A 21,548-nucleotide genomic window follows, 5' to 3' on the forward strand; every position below is an offset into this window, starting at 1 on the left:
CTGACTTTTCTGCCTTTTACACCCTGGAGTCGACTCGTTCTACTCTCGAGTTGACTCGCCAAGCATTGGAGTCGACTCGAATTCCTCAGGAGTCGACTCGAAGACTATTCTTTTAAATTTTCCTTGAATTTGCTCCTCCAATTTGAATCTTTTGAACTTGAGACTTGGGCCAATAACTTGTAGCTTTCTTCCAACTTTTCTTGAGTGCTTTTAGAGGCCTTCTTGTGTTCTTCCAACTTGCTATGTTCCTTGCAACATAAATATCTTTCTCCTTGCAACATAAACATTAGTATCTATACTTCAAGGTTTTGTGATCATCAAAATCAATCTATGAATCAATCTTTGGGTCATCAATCTCCCCCTTTTTGATGATGACAAAACTTGGAGTATATGCAATATAAAAGATATTGTTTTCTAGAAGTAATACATAGCTAAGTTGCATGAAGTAGAAAACATATATATTTGAAACATACTTCATGATACTGCTTTAGATTCAATCAGCTTAACACAATCAATTTAAGCTGATTTGTACTCAATACAAAAAGCATTATAAGCATATACTTAAATATTTCTCCCCCTTTTTGACAACATCAAAAAAATAGGGAAACATTAAGCACAAATATTTCTTTTCCTTATTGTACTCTGATTTGAATGTTGAATTATTGCAAGAATATGAATCATATAACTCAAGGCAATAATATTGGAATCAGATTAGTGAGCACAGATCAGAGCCAATTAAGATAATTTCAGAGCAGAACACATTGAATGTGATTTCAAGAAGTTTTCTAATTTGATACCACAGATAGTTTTCTAATCAAGTGTGGGTGGAATCTCTCTTAGGTTAATTCAAGAAGTACCACAAATGATATTCAATGAAAAGCACGAATGGAAGTCTAACATCTCTTCAATAATAAGTATGAAAGCTTGTTCATTTAAGATCTTTTGCCCAATCTATTAAGTGTTTTATCAACAGGAGAGCAATTTAATTAATTTTCAGAGTAACAGGTCAAAACCTATATATGTAAAAGACACATCATCATGTTGGATCATTAAGTCTTAATAACTTCAAAGTTCTTTAATGATAATAAGATCATTGGGGCACAAACACCAAAATATGAAATCATGCAACATGATTTCTTTAGAGACTTTCTTTTATCTCTGTAGAAAGTAAGCACAATTTGATACATATATAAAAATATGAATTGGCACAATATTGAAGTTCTAAAGAGCAAGCCAATTAGGACTCATTAGTGAATTCCAAAATAGATTTTCTACGAGATACTCAAGAAAATTTAACACGTTATTCTCCCCTTTTTTTCATTAAATTAGAGGCTCTTAAGATCAACTATTTGAATTGCAATTTGGTTCATGATTTGTGCAGAAGATATATTAACCAAATAACATGCCTCAAGGTGTATCATAAAGATTTTCAGATTTAAATTTCAGATGATACATATTGGAGAGTATTAGGATCACTTTTCATTTAGTATTCTTTCCCTCTTCTATAGATTTATGTAATTAAGTTCCGTGAGACCTCTCCTTCTGAAATTTTCTTTCTCCCCCTCTATTGATCATTCCATTTAAGAGTTTAGAATTTGAAGATAATGTTCATAAAATTGTCAATCTCAACAATATATTTTCTATAAGTTTCAGCTCATTTTCATAAGACTCAAGGTTTGAGATAAGACAGCCTTTATAGAACTCATCTCAAGGTAATTAAAGCATGTCTTGCAATATAAGGAGGTTCATCAAAATCAATCCATAAAATTCAAGGTATGCATCAAATTAAAGTTTCTTTAGGATAAGATACTGAATATCTAAAGCTCCCCCTCAAAAGATGCATTCTTCTTTAATCATTCTTTTCTTTGGTTGAATTTCAGAATTTAATAATAAACGTGAATAAAACTGAAATTCTATGTTATCGAGAATGTAGAGTGATCTAGAATTATTCAAAATTTATAGTATTCACTCTATATATATATATTCTGATGATAGTTTCTAAGAATGTAGGAGAGAAAAACATATAGATGATCATTGAGGTATGTGTATTTATAGAACTCAATTTCTTAATCACAGTTCTTCAGCAATGTATACATGAAGCTCAAAAAATTTTTTAAATATTAAAATAAAGTCATATATTTTAAAAATATTTACTTGCAATCAAGATCATCGTAAGACACATCATTTGAATCAAAATTAGTATACTTTGAAGATAAGAAATGATATGTTTCGGATGCGTATCGGAGCAATCAAAATAAATTCTGTTTTTCTTACATTAACATTTTATTTAGTAATCATATGGAGTTTAAACTTTTATACAAAATCGGATTCTGAATTACATAGGATTTTCAATAGAAGCTTTCTAAGTCATAATATGAGATATGTATCTTTCACAATGTAGCTCATCTTAAATTGTTACGATTGAAAAATACATATTTCAATAACATTAAGGCACTTTCAGAATCTTTGTGTTTAATTTTGAGTTTCGATACAAAATAAAGGATATTTTAACAAGTATTAGGACATTATGTATCAAAGTTAGGCAAGTAGAAAGATAGATCAATATCAGTTTATTTTTCCTAAATAGAGATGTTCTTCTCTTCTCCTTTCTGCAATTTTATTTAGCTTTCAGATTTTAACAATGATTGTGAATGACAAATCTGAAATTTCTTTTCAATAAAACTAAACAAAAGATGTTATGTAGCAATTCAAACATTCAATCAAATTGTCCAAGTATGAAACATTACAAAATATTGAGAATCCATAAATCAAGACATCATACCATATGCAAAATATACCATGTGTTAAGTCATGCATTAAAATACTAAGTACAAGAATGTCAAGGATCAAAATCAATTCTTTTCAAATAAACTCCCCCTATTTAAATATAATCTTGCAATGATTTCATCCTTAAAGTGTGTTTTCAAGTGATTAAAAATTTGACTTAATTCTACTTTCATTTACTTTGTTTTTCATTTATAACTTTCTTATGCTCTATACTCTATTTGCTCCCTATCCGGTGGAGTTGGGAAGGGGCACGAGGTACTACCACTAGCCTCCCTCTTGTGCCGTCCCTAATATGCCCTACACCGAATAGTTGGGTCAAATAGTGCCGGGTACTACCACTAGCCTCCCCATTGGCACCATCCCTATGATAAGCAATATAGAAAGGTTAAAATGTTTACTTCAAAAACTCCCTGTTTAAGTGTAATTAATTATGGATTTTATTCCTTCCAAAAGAAAGCTCACACAAGTCTCACAAATGTGTCGAATATATTAAGTTTGTTTTGCTTTTCCTTAAGGTTGAAGTGTTTGCCTCTACTTGGATTTTACTTCTCTTGAATAATATCCATTTTCTTTTCTTTATCTCTCTCTCTTTTTGTTATTCTCAAGTAATGAAAGAGCAGAATAAAGAAATAATGAAATGTATCGTATAGAGGTATATCATGCAAACACTATTTTCATTATGCCCAAGAATTCGTAGCTTCTCACAAGTCATTCTAAATCAGAGTTTTAATCATATACTTGTGTATTTCATGGTTATGATACAGCCATAGAAATATTTTAGATTGAGCAAACCATGAAACAATTTCTAAAAGTATAAGTCAGTCAATACACATATAGACATGATATCAAAAATTAATAATTAAAGAATTTAATCATGCCATAATAGGATTTAAGTTATTGACTTTGCTCAATTAATTTGTGAGAAAGGTATCTAAAATTACCTATTCATTATATGTTCTTCAAGCCAAATTAGATTTCTTATGTGTGAACTTTTGGCTGAAGAAGATCCTCTCTCTTGTTTGCATGTGAATGTTTAGTGTATCTTACATGAAGATATCCTTCAAGTTGAAATTTCTCATTTTTCTTTCTTGAAGGAAGGTCATTAGTTTCTTTAAGATACAAAGCATTCATCCAATATATATATATTTTTTAATTAGATGACTCAATATGAGATATGACAATAGTTGCATGTTGAGTCACTTTATTCAAGAGATTGCCTAAATATAAGCAAGCACATATCACTTGAACTAAAGAGATAGATTCATTAACCAAGATAGTTCAAGGACAAGCATGTGAGGCAATAGACAGATTTATCAAGGTCAAATCAATTTAGTTTAGATTCTATTTGCTTAAGATAATTATCAATAAGATGTGTTAACTAAGTTTTAATCAACTTATCTTAAACGTTTGTTTCTATCAAAATTCAGATTATGACGTATTTGTTATCAATAAAATATGATTAATTAAAGTTAGATTGAAGTCTTGCACAAGGTCACATAATGAGCATACAATCTGGTCTACTAGCTGTATGATAAAATAATTATTCTATCATGCTTCAATACAGCTTTAAACAATAGATCTACTTTGCTCATCCTTTACAATTTCTACAAGATGGGGTCATAGATATACCTTCTTCACGCCAATCTTCTATAAGAGTTTTCTTATGGACTAACGTTGGTCAATGAAGATCCCCTTTCTTGTTTGTCTTAATTTGGAGTTTGAGAGAAGATGTTAATTCATTCATCATATTTCAAACTCACTTTGCAATATAACTCTTCATTAGTAGAACCAAAAATGATGTCATCAATGTGTGCTATGAGCAAGCAAGATATCATAGATTCTTCTTTTTGATGCATAGATTTATCACTATTACTTTCTATCAACAAGGTTACCTAAGCTTTTATATATCAAGCTTTTGATGCTTGTTTTAAATCACATATTGCTTTATCATATATGTAATGTGTAATTTTTAAATATGGTGGTTATTTAACATAGATCTACTTTTTAATGAAATAACCACATAGGAGTGAATTCTACACATTCATTTGACAGAATATAAAGCTCATGAGTCAAGCAAATGATAGTGGTGATCTTTACTTTTAATCATGCAAGAATCAAGATCTATTTCATCTTTTCTTGATTCAGTCTTTTAGTAGTTATCAATTTTTCTTCATTAAGTGCATTTCTGAAAAACTCAATTTTGTTATAATTATTAACAAGTTTTCAGATTGTTATATGTAAAAGATTAACCATATATAATTTGATCTTAGTATCTTGACAGTAAATCATTAGTCTCATAGAGAATAAGACGACTTGATATTTTTGCAACTAAAATCTTTTCATTGAATATTCTATATACATTGCTTGATGAATGATATCCAAGGATAGACATATCTCTATCAGATTTGGCATTATTTTTCATAAGAACATATCAAGCATAACATGTACGACTGAAAAATATGAAAGATATGCAATGGTTCATTTTCCATTTTTCAGAAGATCAAAAGGAGTTTTCATCAAAAATAGATCTAATAGAAATCATATGTATGACAAGCAGTGATGATAGCTTTTTAAAAATCATTTAAGTAGATGACTATCATACACAGTTGTCTTTTTCATTTCTTCAAGAATTCTATTACCCCTATTTTACTTAAGATGTCCTTGGTGCTGAAATAGTTAATTTCTGCATAAACTTTATCAGGATTTTGGTTTTCAACACTGTGCCATGATACTCTTTATCTTCACAGTTAGGAAACCTTTATCATTTGAAACACTTTTACAAGATTCAGCAAATACAGAAAATATTTTCAAGTTTATTTTCCAAGAACAAATCCAATGTAAGCTTTTGAAAACTTAGAGATGGAAACAACATCTTTAGATTTAGAAATTTTTTTGGTTGTTTCCTTAGTTAGCATGCATAGCAAAACTTTGACCTTTAAGAAGATAATTTAAGTAAGCCAATGGCAAGGTCTTTTGAGATTAAGTATATACTAGCATGAGTTGATTTTGTATGCTAAAGATGGTTTCTTTAATCTTGGTATTCATAGTGCATATATTTAAAAACATACCAAGTACACATTATCATATCTATGATCAATAAACAATAATGCCATGGATAAAAACTCTCAATCAAGCATATAGAGAATTCATAGAATTATTCTTAATAAATTAATCATTTTGCAACTTATCCAATAGTGAGTAAAGTACACTATGAAGTGATTTGATCATATTTCCAAAAGTATTTTCTATATCACAAAATTGATCACTATTAGCAATTCATATCAAATACTAAGCAAAAATAATGATGAGATGCAAGGATTACTGATTTTTGTTAATAACTTTTCATAAGTATATTTTAAGTTTCTTTTGTTCCATGGGTATCTTGGTACACCTATGTGTACATCCTCATTTTCTCATTTTGGGTACCCAAGCTTGCTTGAGTCCTTGAGAGTTAGGACATATGGTTCCTTTTGGAACCCATATCTGTTTAATAGTAATAACTTTACCATTTGATTTAATTATACTAGAACGATAGGTAAAGTTGTTATTCCCATCCTTTTCATTTTTGAAATAACTTATCTTATTTAATGGTTTGCTTGATGAATTGATAACCTTTTTCTCTAGAGATTTATTGTTAAGTAAAGGAATCAAGCCAAGTTTTGATTTATCACAAGCAACATATTGGCTTTCAAACATCATTTTTAATCGTTCTGAACTTACGGTGAATTTGTTAATAAAAGATTTTAATTGATTAATTTCTTTACTTAAGTTTTGATTTTCTTTAATTAAGCTATGATTTTTCTGAATCAATTCTTCTGAAAATGACCTTAAACTTTTATTTTCAGAATTTAGTTTGTCTTGTATTTCAGTAATAGAATTTCTTTCTTTTGAAATTTCCAAATTTAGCTTTTTAAGATTTTTATTTTTCCTAGCTAATTTTCTACATTCACTATACAAATCATGAAAAGCATTTAAAAGTTCATCATAAGAATATTTTTCATGAAAGTCATTTGGTGTAAGATTAGATTCAGATTCTACTTTATCTTCTTGTACCATAAGACATAAGTTAGTTACCTCTTGTAGTTCATTGTTGCTCCTAACTTTCAATTCCTTGTCTGACTTTCTCTTGGTCAAGGCTTTCTTGCGCTTTACCTCTTTCTTCCTTTCTTCTTGCTTCCTCTTCTTCTTTGTCTTTAGGAAGCTGATTTGCCTCGGAGTCGACTCGGACCTTATTGGAGTCGACTCGACTAACTTGGGAGTCGACTCTGAGCTTCTTGGAGTCGACTCGACTGAGGGAGATTCATCACCCTTTTCTGCAGTCTCATTGTTAGTATATAATTGAAGCATATGAGAGCTAATCTGAGATTTATCATAAATATTTTCTAAAGTATCCCAGATCTCCTTAGCAGATAAGCATGCAGAAATTTCATTAAACTTTGTTTCTTGAATAGCACAATATAATATGTTCATAGCATTAGCATTTAATTGTGCTAAGTCCTTCTCATTAATATGAGAGAGTGTGTGAAGGTCATTTATTATGATTTTCCATAGATAATAGTTTTGTGATTGAATGAAAATGCGCATGCGTATTTTCCAATGTGGGTAGTTTATACCATTAAACAGTGGAGGTGTATCAATTGATTGTCCTTCTCCTAGAAAACTATCTATTTGAGTTGTCATGATCTTTGGCTCTAGTCGGTTAAGACTACAAATAATATTTGAGCACCTGCTCTGATACCACTTGTTGCCCAGTAGATACAACCCAAGAGGGGGGGTGAATTGGGTCTTTCAAAACTTTTATGCTACTTCTAAAACTTTTTGATTAACTATGCTAAGTTGTATAGATGCACAGTGAAAGTTAAACTTAGCAAGGGTTTGATGTATAGACTTCGACTTGATTAAATATGCTTGCAACTAAAGGATGTGCGGATAAGAATTAAGCAAGCAATTTATCTAAGTAAGTAAGTGTGTTAGTTAGACAATAACTAGAGGCATTACAAACACAAAGGACATATAGTGGTTCGGTGCACCCCAGCACCTACATCCACTCCCCAAGACCTCTTGGGAATTTCACTATAATCCTACCGATTACAGCCGGTTGTTTTACAAGCTCACAACCCAACTTGTTGTTTTACGAGCGCACAACGAACTCGGTCGGTTTTCCCAGGCTCACCGACTAGAACCACTCCGATTGTTTTCCCGGGCTCACAATCAAACCCTTACACGTTGGTTTTACCCTCGGCTCACCAACAAACCTAAACCCCGTTGGTTTTCCCTTTGGCTCACCAACAAACCTTACACCGTTGGTTTTCCCTTTGGCTCACCAACAAACCTTTACCCCTTGATTCAATCCCGTGATTGAATCAAGTTACAAGATATTATAACAAAGTTTAAGATAAATCAAAGCTTCTTAAACAAGCAAATATAACACTATAAGCAAATAGAGTAAAGTGAAGTCCTCAAACGAGTTTGGAAGATGAAGGAGCTCGACTTCTTCTTTACTTGACCCTCTTCTGATTTGGCACGAAGTGGAGGATCACTGAGGCAGCACACGGATGGAGAGGAAGCTTTGGGATTCACTTGGATGCTCTTCTTCCCTCTATTTCACTTTGAATGGCCCTTTTGTGCTTTTGGGAGATTTCCCTTGTAATCTGTTTGGAATCTCTTCCCTAAAAGTTCTCTCCCACTTCCATGAGTTCTCCCCTAGCTCTCTTCTTGTTTTTATAGCTTTAGATGGAGTGGAAACAAGAATATAGCCGTTAGAGACAAAAATATAGCCGTTGGAACCAGTCTGCACCTCCTGACAATATTACCGTTGGGATCGGAGTCGACTCGCGCGATCAGGAGTCGACTCGGCTGTAGCGGGAGTCGACTCAAGCTTTTCCGGAGTCGACTCGGCAACTGTTCCAAATTTGAATTTTGTCCACTCGAGTCGACTCGACTATCCTGGGAGTCGACTCGAATCCCAGAGTCCGAACTCCCGATCCTCTGTCTTTTGGCTCGTCCAGTCTTGGAGTCGACTCGAACTTCCTTGGAGTCGACTCGGCTCTCAGTTTTCGAAAGTTGGTCTTCTGTCATCTTAGTGTAGTGCTGCCTTGGAGTCGACTCGAGCTGTCTGGGAGTCGACTCGAATCTCAGAGTCGGAAAACTGATCCTCTGTATTTTGGAGCCGCGCTGCCTTGGAGTCGACTCGACTTGTCTTGGAGTCGACTCGCCTCTCAGAGACGAAAATACCGTCTTCTGTCTTGGGGTTGCGCTGTCTTTGGAGTCGACTCGGACTTTGTGGGAGTCGACTCGAATCTCAGTGTCCAAAAACTGCTTCTCTGAGTTTTCCCTTGTGTACCACTGAGAGTCGACTCTCGCTTTCTTTGGAGTCGACCCGACAACCATTGGAGTCGACTCGCATTCCTCAGGAGTCGACTCGAATCTCAGGGTCGAAAATCCCTCTCTGACTTTTCTGCCTTTTACACCCTGGAGTCGACTCGTTCTACTCTCGAGTTGACTCGCCAAGCATTGGAGTCGACTCGAATTCCTCAGGAGTCGACTCGAAGACTATTCTTTTAAATTTTCCTTGAATTTGCTCCTCCAATTTGAATCTTTTGAACTTGAGACTTGGGCCAATAACTTGTAGCTTTCTTCCAACTTTTCTTGAGTGCTTTTAGAGGCCTTCTTGTGTTCTTCCAACTTGCTATGTTCCTTGCAACATAAATATCTTTCTCCTTGCAACATAAACATTAGTATCTATACTTCAAGGTTTTGTGATCATCAAAATCAATCTATGAATCAATCTTTGGGTCATCATAAACCTTTTCATTTTCACAGGTATTAAAACTATGTTAATTAAGCTACAAATTAATGGTTTTTCACACATCTGAACACCTTAGTGCTAAACCTGAAAATTTTAATGGTCAAAACTTTAGGAGGTGACAGAATCAAATGTGGTTCTGGTATGGGAGAAGTTTGATTTTGAATTTGAATTTTCCTCCATGCGGCTGATTAGGAACTTATTTCATGCTCACATTCCCCATTTGATTTTCAGCATGTGCCCTGCATGGAAGAAGTTTGAATTTGAATTTGAATTTTCTCCTCATGCGGTTGATTAGGAAGTAGTTTTAATTATCCCGCCAACAAGTCATGTATGGCCTATGAGTCTTAGGTCTATATCAGGGAGTCATAGGCCTTTTGTGAGGATATATCTTTGATCATTGTATTTGCTCTTTAATGTACTTGAAGTTAATCCCAAAATCAGAACTTAAGAATAATGACAAATGTGAGATATGTGTAGAGGCCAAATTACCTTAAAGACCCTTCTACTCTGTAAGTAGAGATTCTGATCTCCTTGAACTCATACATAGTGATGTATGTGACTCAGAAAGAACCTCAGGGGATGAAAACAAATATTTTGTAACTTTTATAGATGACTTTTCTAGATACTGTCACCTTTATCTTATCAAAGCTAAAAATGAGGTCTTAAATAAATTCAAAGTTTATAAAGCAGAGGTTGAAAACTATCTAGATAAAAAGATTAAAACCTTAAGGTCTGATAGAGGAGGTGAATATACCTCATTTGAGCTGACCCAGTTTTGTGAAGAACATGGGATAATTCATGAAGTGACAGCTCCTTATTCACCCCAATCTAATAGAGTAGCTGAAAGAAAAAATAGAATCTTAATGGATATAGTTAACTCTATACTAATTAGTTCATGTGTACCAGAAAATCTTTAGGGGGAGGCACTAGTAACTGCATCTTATATCTTGAACAGAATTTCATTCAAACATAATGATAAAACCTCATATGAAATTTAGAAACATAGAAAACCTAACTTAAAATACTTAAAAGTGTGGGGGTGCTTAGCTAAAATAAAAATTTCAGAAAATAAAAGAAAGAAAATTGAACCCAAAACAATAGATGCAATATTTATAAGATATGAAATTGAGACTAATGCTAATAGATTTTTAGTGTTTAACTCTCAAATAAATGAAATTAATAACAATACCATAATGGAAGCAAGAGATGCAATCTACTTTGAAAGTATATTTTCCTTTAAAACAATGATAAATGATCAAATAAATACCAATAATAATCTAGGGACTAGTTCAAGCAGAACCAGATTTAGAGAGAAAGAAGAAGAAGAAACTGAACTTAGAAGAAGTAAAAGAACTAGACTTGAAAGGAACTTTGGAGAAGACTACTACACATTCCTAATAGAAGACTCTCCTACTTCTTTAAAGGATGCTTTGAAATCTTTAGATGCCCCCTTCTGGAAAAAAAATGGATAATGAAATGCAATCCATAGTTCAAAACCACACTTGAAAATTGACAGACCTACCCCCAGGAAGTAAACCCATAGTGTGTAAATGGATCTTTAAGAAGAAACTTAGGGCAGATGGAACTGTAGACAAATACAAGGCTAGGTTAATAGCCAAAGGTTTTACTCCAAAATTTGGGATTGACTTCTTTGATGTTTATGCCCCTGTAGCTAGAATCACTACCATTAGGATACTTGTTGCCTTGGCTTCCATTTATAAGCTGGTTATACATCAAATGGATGTTAAAACTACTTTCTTGAATGGAGACCTAGATGAAGAGATCTAGATGGACCAACTCGAAGGTTTCGTTGTCCCAGGTCAAGAGAAAAAGGTATGTAGGTTGATTAGATCTCTTTATGATCTAAAACAAGCCCCCAAACAATGACACCTTAAATTTAATGAAATAATCCTAACTAATGGATTTAAAATTAATAACACAAATGAATGTGTATATTAAAAAAGGAGAATAACAAAATTATAATCTTATATTTATATGTAGATGATATCCTAATTTTTGGAACAGATTTAGAAATTATTAATGAAGTAAAATAATTTTTAACTCTAAAATTTGACATGAAAGATTTAGGAGAAGCAGACCTAATCCTAAATACTAAAATTATAAGGAATGAAGATGGAATAACTTTGTCCCAAAGCCACTATGTGGAGAAGATTCTTAAAAAGTTTCACTACTCTGATTGTCATTCTGTATCTAGTCCCTATAATCCATCTCTTCATCTAAAGAAGAACTTAAGTGATCCAATCAATCAAACTTGTATGTCCAAATCATTGGTTCTCTAAGATTTCTTGCAAATTATACCAGACCTGATATTGCATACTCTGTGAACCGACTAAATAGATATACTCACAATCCTAATAATATTTATTGGACTGTTCTAGAAAGAATTCTCAGGTACCTTAAGGGTACCATATCCTGCTATTCTGGAAGGCTACAGTGATGCCAACTAGATCAGTGATGCAGTTGACACCAAATCGACCACTGGTTTTATTTTTCTTTTAGGAGGTGCAGCTGTATTATGGAAGTCTACCAAACAAACTATAGTGGCTAGGAGAACTATGGAATCTGAAATGATTACCCTAGATACCACTAGCATTAAGGTCAAGTGGCTTAGAGATCTACTGGTAGATTTACCTATTGTGACTTCACCATTACCTTCTATATCTGTTCATTGTGACTGCAGATCTGCTATAGATAAATGCAATCATTGAGATACAAATTAAAGAATAACTTGATTGCACTAAATTTTGTAAGATTCGAAAGGAATCTAGCTGATCAACTTACTAAAGGATTGTCTAGAACAGTGGTTCTAGAGTTGTCGAGAGGGATGGGGCTAAGCCCATAAGTAAAGTCTCTATGGTGATAACCCAACCTGAAAAGGTTCAAAAGGTAGAAATAAGCTAGATAGGTGACTAATGAGGAACACTATTTGTTTTTTCCATTCCTAGGACAACAAGGCTTATAAAAAGTAAGGGTTAGGTTGAGTTTTTAATTTTAATGAATCCGAGACCCATGAGGCAGGATAGCTACTTGCTCGTACTCTTTTAAGGATTCACCTATATGCATGTAGTCATGAGGCCGCGATTGTGGAAAGTGGGCTGTTTCCTAATAACACACATGAAGAGATACCTGCGCATGGTCGTAAATCACAAATCCGCTTCAACATTGTTCACGCTATACTATGTGTGTTGTTGATGAAATCTGAGCCATGGACCAAGGTTCAAGGCATAGTCTATCTTGGCTCTACAGAGGTAATTAATTGTCACTAAGTGAAAGTTCAAACCGAAAGGTGTAGGAACCTACACCTATTACATAATATAAGATACTCATCACTTTATTTTGATTTTTAAATTTATTTTGATTTTAAATTTATTTTGATTTTAAATTTTTTAAATATTTAATTTATGTGGGGGATTATTGAATTAAATCAAATATTTAAAAATTTGAAAACCAAACATTTGACTTGATCAACGGCCAAGTGGCAAGCATCCGCTCACAAGCGAGGGAGCAAACATGGAAAGATCCCTAAAGGAAGCAGGTCATGACAAATGTCATGCATCCATGCGCAAGAGTAAGCATGAAAAGGCCCCCTGAAGAAGGAAGAAAGCATGGGCGGCTAAGACGCAACAAGCCGCAGGATCAAAGGAGCATAAGAAGACACATCATTAATTTGTGAGAGGAGAGCCTGCTTCTTTTGACGCACCTGAGCCTATATAAAGCGCTCTAGGAATCATTTCAAATACAATGAAAAATTTCTCATCTTCCTATTCCAAGAGCCTATATAAAAAGGGCTCTAGGGATCATTGGGGAGAAAAGTGAAAGTGAATCCTAGGTTCTTCGGTGTTAAGCATGCTGATTTTTTTTTTTAAAACCATGGCTGAACCTGATCGGGTTGCCTACGTACCCCTTCATAAGGGGGATCAAGCCATACGTAGTTCTTTTTAAGTTTTAAAACGCAGCGGAAAAATCAAATCAAACAATTTAATTCATGCATGCTTACAAGATCAAATCTAGAAATCAGCACCTTAAGAACACATAGGATTATGCCGGAATCGTTTAAACAATTATGCTAAAACTTTCATGTATGATTAACTATCAGATCTGAAACTTACGAACTCTATTCCGATTAATCTCCGAATATCCATTGAATGGATTATGGAGATAACTCCGTGAGGAGCTCCAAAGGAGGATAAAACCTCGGAGAATCAGACCTAGACCCTGACTCCAAAATAAAATATTGATGTAGGATTAATACCTTTTATGATGGAAGAAACTTATGGATCTGATTCTTGACTTCGCAGCCACGCACACGAATGGCCTCTATGAGAAGTACACGCGAAGCCCTAGGTAGATCGTCTTCCGCGGGAGTGCTAGCTCGCGCAGGAACGCAGCAATGGCTGAAGCTTTCTCCTTCTAAACACTCAACCATTGATTGTTCTTCAAGGAGATGGAGGATGGACGTGAGGAAGAAGGAGAAGAAGGGATGGAGGCCCTCAGAAAATTTTTTCAGAATTTTTTGAAACCTCTAAATATGGTATATTTTGAACCCAAGGCATGGGGGTCTTTTATAGCCAAAAGATCCCCCCACGTATCACACCTAATTTAGCAACTAATTTGGCTGATAAAATTCCCAAAAACTTCTGGTGGTTTGGCAGCTAAGAGGAGATAAACATATCCAAATTTTGTGCATTTTGGATCCCTAAAAGATAGGAATTCGTGCGTCCAAATTTCAGCCGTAGACCACCCTATTTCATGCACCATGCAATCCCTACAAATTAGGAAATTCAACTAAATCTTTTTAGAAAGATTTAAGGTGCCATTTTTATAGAAATATAGCCCCACGCCTCCTCTCTTCTCACGCCAATTTTTGGCCAAAAATAAAGAGGATAGGCATAGAAAATATTGGAAATAAATTAAGGTATCATTCTTCTCCAAAAAGATAAGGATGGGTTCCTAAAATTTAGGGATTCTTCTCCTTATCCAATTTTGATTATTTGGACTCATAATCCTCATCAAATAAGGTCTTCTAGTTGATTTGGATCAAGCCCAATCCAATTGGGTCAAGTCCCATCAATTGGATCAAGCTCAATCCACTTGGGTTGAACCCAATCCAATTAGGTCAAACCCTGATGCAGCCCAAATTGAATCCTATTCAATTTGGCTCAACCTAAGCCCAATTACTCAATCAAATTGAGTTCATTAGCAATCTAATTGCTAATTAGTCCTTCAATAATTCAATAATTATTTTAATGCAACTTTTGCTTTGGATAATTTGTCAATCGAATTGACCAAATTATCCCTGAATGATTCTTAATCATCAATCAGCCATTTGATCAACCTAGAAACTTCTATGCGTGTGACCTCATAGATTCGAACCTAAGCCGGTAGTATAGAAACGTCTTCCTATACTAATCGATGTGACCATCTAGCAATGGTACCCGATGTCCGGATAGGCCGAATATATGCGAAGCAAATATTCTGGAACCCTGGACTATGGTTACTGTATAATTCAATCCCTTTGACTCCTAATGCCAGGATGACTTAGAGCTCACTGTCAACCCTATAATTAGTACATCCATTATATGATTAATTTTAGATATCCCGTGACTCCTCACTGGGATTACCCTGGCCAAGATTTTGCTAAATTAATCACAAGACATTATCTCCTGTTTGCAGGAGGGGTCAATTCCATCTCGACTCACAACTGACTACGCAAGTACTTGACTGCACCCAGTGACCTTCCGTCACTGAATTAAAAATTCAGGTAGTCCGGTACCAAAGTACAGTGAGTTGCTTGCTAGTCACAGGTTGCGATGTCAGGTCAGAGGGCCAAACTTATACCCATATCCACTCGGAACATCTCTTGACAGTAGAGCGTTTCGAAATTGGTCACGTTCAGTGAAATGTACTCCTACACTTCACCTGTATGACATACCAGTGTCTCCACACTCCTTGGTTAAGAGAACAACCAACGTATATGTCACACAACGACCTAATCTCGATAATGTTGTCGTCCTAGTAACAACATATCATTTGGTCGAGAACAAGTTTAAGAATTCAAAGATAAATCCTCCTTTATCATAACATAAGTCCTAAGGACTTCATCATATAAGAGTTCATTTGAAGATGAAATGATGAATAATGCCAAATAATACTTTATTAATCTGTCAGTTTATTTACAAAATTCAATCATCAATATGCTGACGATTGACATTTAGGATACAATTCCCAACAACTCCCACTTAGCCTAAAGCCAATCGGCACAGTGTCTAATACCCATCTTCGACTTGTATTCGTTGAACTCTTTGATGTCGAGGACTTTGGTAAATGGGTCAGCCATATTTTCTTTTGTTTCAATTTTCTGTAGAATCCGCCACTGTGTACTGCTTGGAACTCTTCCAGCAGATAGCACCACCCTTAAGAGTGAAGATATATCCCGACACGCTCTTGCTATCATCTTGATCTGACTGAAAACTTGAATCGGTATATCCCTCAAGTTTTAAGTCAGAATCACCGTAGACAAACCACTGATTTATAGTATTTCTCAAATACTTAAGGATGGTTTTTACAACCTTCCAGTGGTTGCTACCTGGATCAGACTGGTATCTGCTCACTACTCCTAGTGAGTATGCCATGTCTGGTCTAGTACATATCATGGCATACATTATAGATCCCACTGTCGAAGCATATGGAATTCTATCCATACTCTCTCTTTCTTGAGGGGTTGTCGGACAATCCCTTTTAGAGAGATTAATTCCATGGCCCATCGGAAGATAGCCTTTCTTAGAATTAATCATACTGAACCTCTTCAGTATAGTATCAATGTATGTGGATTGGGATAATCCAAGCAATCTTCTAGATCTATCTCTATAGATCTTCATCCCTAGGATGTAAGATGCTTCTCCCAAATCCTTCATGGAAAATTAAGATGATAGCCAAACCTTTATTCCTTGTAATGCAGGAATGTCATTCCCGATTAAAAGAATGTCATCCACATACAAAACAAGAAATATGATAACTGAACCATTTGCCCATTTATAAATGCAAGGTTCCTCTTCTTTCTTAATGAAGCCATATGTTTTGATTACCTTATCAAAACATATATTCCAACTCTGTGAAGCTTGCTTTAATCCATAAATGGATTTTTGAAGCTTGCACACTTTAGACTCATCTGCAGATGTAAAACCTTCAGGTTGTATCATATACACTTTCTCTTCTAAATCTCCATTTAGAAATGCGGTCTTTACATCCATTTGCCAGATTTCATAGTTTAAATGTGCTGCTATCGCAAGCACAATCCGAATGGACTTGAGCATTGCCACAGGAGAAAACGTCTCGTCATAGTCAATACCATAACGTTGACGATAATCCTTGGCAACCAGACGGGCTTTATATGTCTCTACTTTTCCTTCTGCGCCCCGTTTCCTTTTGAATATCCATTTACACCCTACGGGTTTAATTCCTTCGGGTGGGTCAACTAATGTCCAAACATCATTGACCTTCATGGATTCCATTTCGGATTGCATGGTGTTGACCCCCTAATGGATTTTGATGAATACAAAACACTAAAGTATAATTCCATTTATCTTAACAATTTACTTGAGGATTTCATGTGTTTAATTAAGAATATTGTTAAGAAATGTCTAGGCAAGTTCCCATAATTTTATGAATTTATTGAAGAATTTTTGAGCTGAAGAAAACAGATCAGGGACAGCCGAGACGTCTCCGGGTTGTCTCAGAGACGTCTCTGGCACAAACAGGAAGAACTGGTACGACTGGAGACGTCCCCGGCACCTGCCGAGTCGTCCCCGCGATAGCGGAGTCGACTCTCTCAGTAGCAGAGTCGACTCTCTCAGAGGCGGCAGAAAGGCCGATTTCAAGTGATATGCGCGAGTCGTCTCCACAGTAAGCGGAGTCGTCCCCGCAAGTAAAAAGTAAACCTCCCAAGTCATCCCCGAGGTAGCGGAGTCGGCTCTCTCAGGATTTTCCAGAGGATGTCTTTTTTGGTGTTAAGGCAGCGGAGACGTCCCCTGAAAGAGCGGAGTCGACTCTCTCAGAGAATTCCAGAAGACATGTTTTTCGGAGATATAACAGCGGAGTCGACCCCGAAGCAGCGGAGTCGTCCCCATGCAAAAAGCGCAAACAAGCCGAGACGTCCCCATAAAGCGCCGAGTCGACCCCAAACAACGTCAAAAGTAAAATCTTACAGCCGAGACGCCTCGCGTTGAAGCGGAGACGTCTCCGGAGCGCCTGGGACGCGACTGACACCTTTTTGCAGGATGTTTTGAATTTCAAATCTCTTTAACTTTATCTCTAACGGCTATATTTGCTTTTTGGGCTATAAAAGGGACCTCTTAAGTGCTTCTCAACAACTTCTCACCAACCCAACACAAGATCATTCAAGAGAGAAGCAAGAGAGAGAGGTTCAAGGGAGTTAGTGCATTCAAGTGAAGAAATCAAGTGCCTTCAAGCTTCCCAACTGATTTCAAGCTCGACTACTCTCTTTCGCTCGGGATTCAAAGCTCACACTCAAGCCAACGCGATCCACATCGGAAGAACCATCATCTCCCACGCTTCCAACGGCTAAAAGGGTTCTTCCGGGTTCTATTGCTTATCATTGTTATATTTGCTTATTTAGAGCTTTTAAATCCTTGTAAAACTTTTTCAATATTGTGCTTGTTCCAGTCAAGGGACTTGGAACAAGGAAAAGGCGTCCCAAGCCTAGGTTAAATTGGGGGTTATAGGGTTCGTTGTTAGCCCGGTGTAAAACAACGAGTTGGGTAGTGCACTCGCAAAACTACCGGACTGTAATCTTGGATTATAGTGGAAATTCCCAAAGGTGCTTTGGGGAGTGGATGTAGGAGCAGTGGAAGCTCCGAACCACTATAAAACCTCGTGTTTGCGATTGACTGTTCTCATCCCTCCATCTTTACTTTAGTTCATACATCTGCGTGTTTTATTTTTTAAATAGTCAAAAAGTTTTAAAACACCCAATTCACCCCCCTCTTGGGTGACCATCTCTGGGCAACAAGTGGTATCAGAGCAGGTGCTCTATGTATTTCTTGAAAGACCTAACCGTCTTAGCCAAAGATCTAGATGGCAACACCCTTTAACAATGTTCCTGCTGAGGGGCAGGCAACCAATAGACCTCCACTCTTCAATGGGACAAATTATACCTATTGGAAGACTAGAATGAGGATCTTTATTCAAGCACAAGATTATGCCTTGTGGAGGGTTATAGTCAAGGGACCACAAGAACCATCACACATGGTGAATGGCATTCAAGTTCCCAAACCTGAGGAGAATTGGGATGAGAATGATAATAGGATGGTTCAACTCAATTCTAGAGCCATGAACTCATTATTTTGTGCTCTAGATGTAAATGAGTTTAATAGAGTCTCCACATGTAATTCCGCTAAGGAAATATGGGATAGGCTTGAAGTTACCCACGAGGGTACAAATCAAGTCAAAGAGTCTAAAGTGAACATTCTTGTTAACAAATATGAGTTGTTTAAGATGGAACCCAATGAAACCATCACATGCATGTTTACACGCTTCACCGATATAATTAATGGTCTAAAGAGTTTAGGTAAATCTTATACTAATCCGGAACTTGTGAGTAAAATTCTCAGGTCTTTGCCGAAAGCATGGGAAGCAAAGGTCACGGCAATCGTAGAAGCCAAAGACCTCAACACCTTGGGACTAGAACAACTATTGGGCTCATTGATGACGCATGAGCTCACAATGAAGCAACATGAAGAAGAGTTGCCAAAGAAGAAGACAATCGCACTCAAGGCTACCTCGAGTGTGTGTGAAGAAGAAAGTAGTGAGAGTGAAGAGGAAAGCGAAGATGAGGATTTGGGTTTAATAGTAAGGAAGTTTAAGAAATTTATGAGAAGAAAGAAACTCTTCCCAAGAAAGAAATTTGGAGGGAGAAATGATTGGGAAAAAGAAAAGGAAAAAGAAAGAGACCCAATCATATGCTATATTGCAAGAGACCGGGACACATTCGTTCCGAATGCCCTCAACAAAAGAAGTACTTTGGGAAGAAGAAGAAGAAGGCATTAAAGGCAACTTGGGACGATAGTGACACATCCTCCTCCGAGGAAGAGAAGGAAGAGACCGCCAATTTGTGCTTCATGGCATTCGAAGACGACGAGGTATGTCAAAACTCAACTATAAACTTTACTTTAGAAGAATTGTATGAAGCTTTTCAAGAACTTATGAGTGATTGTAGTATGTTAGGAGCAAAGAATAAAGAATTAAAAGCCTCCAATCTAAAACTAAAGGAAGATATTAAAAATCTATTGATTGAGAAAGAGAGCATTGAAAATGTTAACACCATTGATCTAGAAAACAAAAATTCAAAACTTAGCATTGAAAATGAAACGGCAAAAACACTAATTAAGGAATTGAATCTAAAAGTTAAATCTCTACTCAATAATAATACCTCACTTGCACAAAATGTTGAATCCCTTAAAAAGGACAAGGAAGAACTAGTTAAAGAAAATTTGAATCTTAAGAATGAGGTACATAAGTACAAACCAATTGTTGAAAAATTTACACAAAGCTCTGAAAAATTAAATCTTATTCTTTCAAATCAAAGAGCTGTTTTTAATAAAGCCGGATTAGGATATAAAACTAACAAGCAACAAAAGTATCTAAAGAATTTCTTTGTGAAAGCAAAAGATGTCAAAACTGAAAAACCTACATGCTTTCATTGTAAAAAAGGTGGACATAAAGCCTACTCTTGTATTCAAAGAAAGATCCAAACTAACAAGAGTACATTTGTAAAAGCTAAAAATATAACTAAAGTATGGGTGCCTAAGAGAACCAACTACACTAACCACGAAGGACCCAAGAAGAGTTGGATACCTAAGAGCCTCACATAATCATTTTGCAGGTATGCCTTGTAGCCGGGAATAAAAAGAGAATGTGGTATCTTGATAGTGGTTGCTCAAGCATATGACCGGTGACAAGAGTCTCTTCGTCACCTTGAAATCAAAAGAAGGAGGAGTAGTCACATTTGGAGACAATGCTAAAGGTCAAATAATTGGTGTTGGTAAAATCTCCATATCACCCTCCTCTTTTATTGACAATGTATTGTTAGTTAATGGACTAAAACATAATTTATTAAGTATAAGTCAATTTTGTGACAAGGGCTTTAAAGTGTCATTTGAATCATCACTATGCATAATTAGTAGTCCAATTGACAATGAGATCATACTCACAGGACATAGGCATGGAAATGTTTACATGGTAGATCTTGATGATCTCACCATGAAGGATGGCCAATGTCTTGTAGCCATGGATCCCAAAGTCAATGAGACTAGTTAGTTATGGCATCGTAGGTTAGGACATGCTAGCATGGATTTAATTTCTAAATTGATTACAAAAGATCTAGTCAAAGGACTACCAAAGATAGATTTCGAAAAGAACAAAATTTGTGCTGCATGTCAATTAGGGAAACAAACGAGAAGCTCTTTCAAGCCTAAAAACATAGTCTCAATAACAAAACCCTTAGAACTAATTCACATGGATTTATTTGGACCCACTAGAACTGCTAGTCTAGGGGGTAAGAGATTTGGTCTTGTAATTGTTGATGATTTTTCACGCTTTACATGGGTTTCATTTCTTTCACATAAAGATGAGTCCTTTTCCGCTTTTATCAAGTTTCATAATAGAGTTTCGAATGAACTCAATCTTAAACTAAAAGCAATTAGGAGTGATCATGGTACCGAGTTTGAAAATCAGCACTTTGAAAAGTTTTGTGACGAAAATGGTATCAATCACAATTTCTCGGCCCCTAGGACACCCCAACAAAATGGGGTGGTAGAAAGGAAGAATCGCACACTAGCAGATATGGCTCGTACCATGTTGTGCGAATCGGATCTACCAAAATATTTTTGGGCTGAAGCAATAAATACTGCATGTC

Source organism: Phoenix dactylifera, chromosome 3, assembly GCF_051530095.1.
Source record: "Phoenix dactylifera cultivar Ajwa chromosome 3, Ajwa_hap1_PhDact_Kaust_v1.1, whole genome shotgun sequence".
In the NCBI taxonomy this organism is placed as follows: domain Eukaryota; kingdom Viridiplantae; phylum Streptophyta; class Magnoliopsida; order Arecales; family Arecaceae; genus Phoenix; species Phoenix dactylifera.